Source organism: Ursus maritimus, unplaced genomic scaffold, assembly GCF_017311325.1.
Source record: "Ursus maritimus isolate PB19 unplaced genomic scaffold, ASM1731132v1 scaffold_5, whole genome shotgun sequence".
Taxonomy (NCBI): Eukaryota; Metazoa; Chordata; class Mammalia; order Carnivora; family Ursidae; genus Ursus; species Ursus maritimus.
This window is the reverse complement of record NW_024426663.1, coordinates 49650521-49656520: the sequence shown is the minus strand read 5'-3', so window position 1 is coordinate 49656520 and position 6000 is coordinate 49650521.

Sequence of the window (6000 nt, the reverse complement as noted above, 5' to 3'; positions counted from 1 at the left end):
GGGGGGGGGGGGTCCTGTGCTTTTTTCTGATTGGTTCAAGCTGTCCAGAGCAGGTCCAATCATGGCACACAGCAGGAATCTGGTGTGCTGATTGGCTTGGTCTTACATCACATGATCACCCCAGAGGTGGCAGACAGTGCCACCAGGGACCAGGGTCCCAGAGTGAGGGATGGGTGAATGCATACTAGAAAAATTGCTGCTGTTGCAGTGGAGGCAAGCAATACATAGACAGTCCATCCCTTTCTTTTTTCTTTCTTTATTTTTCTTTCCACTCAATTCTTTCGGTTTAATGGCGTGTGTAGTCCCTGGCTTCAAGGCTTTACTGAACTCCAGGTCAGTTTTTCATAAAATGTGGTTAGTGGACAACTTAAATCAGAATTTTCCATAGTAATGTTAAAATGGACCCGAACCTGAGAATTATATCCAGACGTCTGCCTTTTTAGTAAGTTCCCTAAGTGATTCTTAAAAATACTGAAGTTTGAAAATCATTGAAACACATAATGAAGATAATTTCTCCTGTAATAAAGCTTTGATTTAATATACTACATTTTACTGTCACTTCCTTATGCCTGTCTATAAAATAGAGACAATAATATATGACCTCAGCTACCTAAAAGAGCTCTTAGAGGACCAATACTTTCATTTAATGTAAAAATTTTTTTCTGGTTCCTTAGAAATAGTGGTAAAATTTTTACTAATTTGGCATGCTAATGATAATAAAGTGATCTTTTAAATATAGAAGTAATACATGTCATTTTTTTAAAATTACAATTTGAGTTGATAAAATCTCTCTGTGTCTGAGTTTTTTCATCTATAGAGTGGGAAAAAATCTCTATCAGATTTTAATGAGAAGTAAAAGAATTAATTCACATAAAATCCTTAGACTTTCGGCCCACAGTAATCACTCAATTGATAGTTACCCCATACTAGCCCCTTACTATATTTGTTCTCACTTAATACTCGTAAATCCTGATGACTATTTTTTATTGAACCTATTTATAAACGAGAGACCCAAGGCTCAGAGAGGTTAATTCACTTGTTCAAGATCACAGAGGTTATATGGTAATTAAGTCAAAATATAAATGAAATTAACAAGTATTTAGTGGATGCCTTTTACAAAATACCACTGATAATTCATGATTTCTGAGTGAGTTATGGGTATTACAATTTTATGTAAAAGGACCAGTTAATAGAGTACCCTAGTTGGAATGTTGGCCATAAGACTTCATTACATATGAGCGTATAATAATGCTACTATTACTTTCCACTCCATCCTACCAGACTAAGAAAATAATACTGAAACTTCTGATACATAAACCTTGACAGGGTGTCAATGAGAATTATTTTGTTGAAGACTTAGTTCTCTGAGTTAGGGAGTGAAAGTTACCTAAATTACTCCTAAGGACTCATTTACACAACAGGAAAATTAAGCTCAATATGTTGTTTATTTTTTGCAGGGGTGTTTGTTTATTCTCAGTTGTATTTTTTGTCAAGATATATTTGTGGACTTTCCATTTTTTATCAAACCAAAATTACTGGCACGGCTATATTTTAGAATATAAGAAATGTGAGCACTTGATAAGCTTGAGATAACACTACTCTTAATAGTGGGGGTTTTGTTTGTGTGCCTGCTCCCCAGCTTGACCCTGTGTGCTCAAATAATCACGGATTCCATCTTACCATAACTTCTCACCTTTATCCATGCTAGTCTCCTCACAGTCCTCTGCACAAGTTCACTTCTCCTTTAAACTTGCTCATGCTGTTCCCCCTCCTGGAACGCTGGTCCTCCTCTGCTGCTCACAGCTCAGGCCCTGCCTCCTGGCTCTGTTCAGGTCTGACCTTCTGGAGGATGCTTTCCTTGACTACTCTACACTAAAGTGATCATTCTTCTTTCTTTTATCTTTACTTTCACTTTTTCATAACTTGTGGTTCTCCTGAGAAATTGCTTGGAATTGAGCTGGAGGATGCTGTGCATTGGGTGAATAAACAGGCTGTTTCCTTTGAATTGCATGCTAGGAAGCTTAGAACAACTCTCAGGGCTGCCCAGAGCAAGGCCAGAGCCTTCACAGGAAGCATTTCTATCTGAGCCTTGTTTCTGGTTCTGTTTCACATCCATGTGTTTTCCCTTCACACACACACACACACACACACACACACACACACACCCCTGATCCTTTCTTAATCATACTGCCCTAATCTCTGTTTCATTTTGGTATTCTGTGTAATTTAATAAGCCTCCTTATGTAATTTTTCTAGGGTGAGTGCAAATTGAAATTCAAATGAGCAGCTACAAGATAGATTCCAGAAGTCTTTGTGTTGCACGTGACAAAGCGCAACCCATCTTAAACTGGCTCAACTGACAAAATTTGTTGATTCAGCTAGAAAAAAATGTAGAGGCTTTAGCTGAAACTTGATCTAGAAGTTCAAATTTCATCACGCAATGCCTGGCTACTTTGTAAGTCATTGTTCTGTGCTTCCTGCAGCATGACTTTCTTCTCAGACCTCACCATCATGGCATCTGGAGGTTCCAACCTCTCTCCTCTGGGGAGCAAAATGGAACTATGCATCGCAAGCATCCAAACCACTAAATTCATAGGAAAAAGGAAGGTTTCCTCAGATTGTTTCTGTAAGATAGATAAGATGCTTTTCTCTTAAGAAATAAATGTGTCTTATCTCATTGGTTCAAATTGGGACATACATCTTTTCTTGAGCAAATCACTTACCTCCAAGGGTATACAGGAAGCTTTACAGTCACTGTTTTAAAGAAATCTTGTTTAAAGGGGAGAAGGGCGACTTTAAAAAGGAATTTTGGGGTACTGTTAGGAAGTTGGAGTTAGAATCCGGGGACCAAAAACTTGACAAATATTTTCTACAATAAGAAGTTTTGGAGTTTTTTCCATAATTATTTTAATCACATCTAGGTGCTAGCATGGTGATGCTAGGATCCTGAAGTGCGGGGTTGGTCTTGGGCTTTTCTCACAGTTTTCACAGTAGCCAGCATAATATCAGGCTCCCAGCTGGTACGCAGCCTACCTGCTTATGGCCTTTGGTGTAATTTATGTGGTAGTTCACTTGTACAGCTGGGCTCTATACTACATCTCATCACCACGAAAAGAGAGCTAGAGGAATTACCCTCGGGGATTAATTTTTGCAGTGGGGGAACAGACCCAATACAATGTTGACTGTTCTAGGGACATTTTGGTACTTGGCAGTTTTGGGCTGAGATTGGATGGAAGAGAAACAGTGTCCTCTTTGTACTTTGTCACAGTTGCACTAGGAATATTTTTTATTTTCTGTATATATATCCAGAGCCGTGAAATCAGGGATGGGGTCTAGAACAACTGAGATGGGAACCGAATTAGGGCATCTTCCTTCTTTCCCTGTACAAATATCTTACACAGCATGAGTAACAGGTAATGCTGCCAGATTTAACACACCCGTTGCATTTGAATTTCAGATACACCACAAATTAACGTGTTTAATACAAGTGTGGTCCATGCAATCTTTACAGCAGTGATACTAGTAGTATTAAATCAGGCAGTTTAGTCAAGACTGTCCCTGAGTTTTGATGTATCTAACTTGGATGATGCCTAGCAGCTTTTGTAATACTTCAGTGTTTGTGAGAATCAAATGTGGGATGGAGTCCTGTTTCCATTGCTTACAGGCTATGTTACCTTGTGTAAATTTCCTAAGTTCTTTGAGCTGTAGCTTTATTATCCCCAAAATAGAGAAAATAATTGCCCCTCCCTCACAGAGTGATTGTGCGGATTAAGCGCCATGCAATATAGAAAAGTTCGATTTAGGGCCTGGCATACAGTCAGCCCTCAGTAAGTAATAGGCCTAAAGTATAAAGGGGTGTATATGCAGCTGCTCATAGAAACCTTTTAAATTCTATGTAGTAATTCATTTCTCTTCCCGCACAAAGTGGGAACAGAAAGGTATCGTTGCTTAATGAGGAAACCTTTGACTAGTGCTGTGTTACTCATTCCACAAGTATTTACTTAGGTCTCACTTAGAACGCAGCAAGCATGATGGGATGCTGGTAATAGGGGTAGAAGTCTACACCCTGCCACTGTTCTCATGCAGCTTTGGTTCATGGGGGATATGTAAGAGTGGAGGGAATATACAGAAAGACAGGCCGTGCCTGTGGAATTGAAAGATTTCAGACAGAGAATGCGTTCACATAAACTTTCACAGACAATCTGTCTCCAAATAAAATGGTATCTTCTGAGAGAGCATTTTCTCTTCAGTGGCATATATGGGTATTCAATAAGTATTTGCTAAAACAGAGGTAGTAGTAGATGAGAACTGTATTCCATCCCTTGGTAGGCAGGGGGAAGATTGCGTAGCTTCCAAAGCAAGTAGAAATCTATAGAATTGACATCTATCTCCTATTAAAAGACTGTCCACGTACTTTCATCCAAACTGGGACGCTTTTAGAAGAGTGAAAAAGGTTGCTAATAATAATTGGATAGAAACAACCGGCCTATAGTGGGGCTTTCACAGGCAAGGAAAGATATCTATTCACCCTACTACAAACATCACCTGGCAGCCAGTGGCTGAAAAATGTGAAAGGTTTCAAGTAAAAATATGGATTCTCCCTTCAAACAAATACATAATTCTGATATGAACAGAGAATGTGGTTTCCCAGGTATATTTTTCACCATGGTCTAAGCTCTGTCCATCATGCCTAGAATTAATATTTAATTGCTTATTATTTTTTTTTTTTTCTGGTTGAGAGTCACTAAGTCATCTTCAGGTAATGCCCTGGGACTACAACATATAATCTTAAGCCATCATTTCTGGAAAGAGCCTAGAGTCATATGGTCTCATTGTTCCCAAGGATATAGTAGGCAAGAGTGAAGCAGCTGGGATAGAGTGGAAAGAATACTGGACTTTACCAAAAAATGGTTTTCGTATTTGTCAATTATACCTTTAAAAAGCTGGGGGGAAAAAAAGCATATAAATTCTCATTCTCTGACAAAGGTGCCAAACTCTGGCCCAAGAGACAAATGCTGTCCAACACTTGTAACTGTAAATAAAATGTAACTGGAACACACCCATTCATCTATGTATTCTAGGTGCCTAGTCTAATACACTACAATGGCAGAATTGAGGATTTGAGAGAGAATGTATATACTGCAAAGCCTACAATATTTATATCCGACCTTTACACTAAAGATGTGTAACCCCCTGCCCTAATCTGATTATAGTGGTCTGTTTCTTCTGCCTCATTGTCTTCTAATTCCTCCCTCTCCTCCTCTTAGCTGCTAGTCATTGAACGCCACACACCTAACAGGAGACTAAGTGCCCCGCATTTGTGGGTTTGCTAAATTGCTCCAAACTCCTGAAAGGGTAGAGAGGTATGCGTGGTGGTTACAGTGCAGACTCTTGAAGCTGACTGTCTGCTTTGCATCCCAATTCCATCACCAGCCAGCTCCAAGAACTTTATCTGGTTATTTAATCAGTCCACATCTTCATTGATTTTCATCTTAAACATCTAATAAGTATGTTCCCTAATTAGCCCATATTTCACGGCTGAGAAAATTGAGGTTCTCTGAGGTTAAGTTTCAGAGCCCACACTGAACCTCCAAGCAGTCTGGCGTTAGAGCATAAGCCCTTCAACAATGTTATACTGTCAATGAAACGCTAAAATAATACACTAGACATTAAATGCCATTTCAAAATATAACACACAGTGCCGGTATGAGAAGCATGCTGTAGTTATTCCTTCACAATTACTATTGTTCTACACTCTATAATTAGGGAAGTCCCACATCTTGGGATTGATTCCAAGCCAAATTAACACATGATCTTGGGTCATTGTTCATTGTTGCTCAATATAAAGTATTGATGACAATAATGGTAATTAGAGTGACTTGCTTCTAGATCATACTCTTCTTCCTGTGGACCTAATTTGGTTATGTAATTTTCAGGTTGGTTTACCAGGTGCATCTCTGTTGCTTTGCCATGAGCCCCTTCCTTGTCTGACTTGGATTT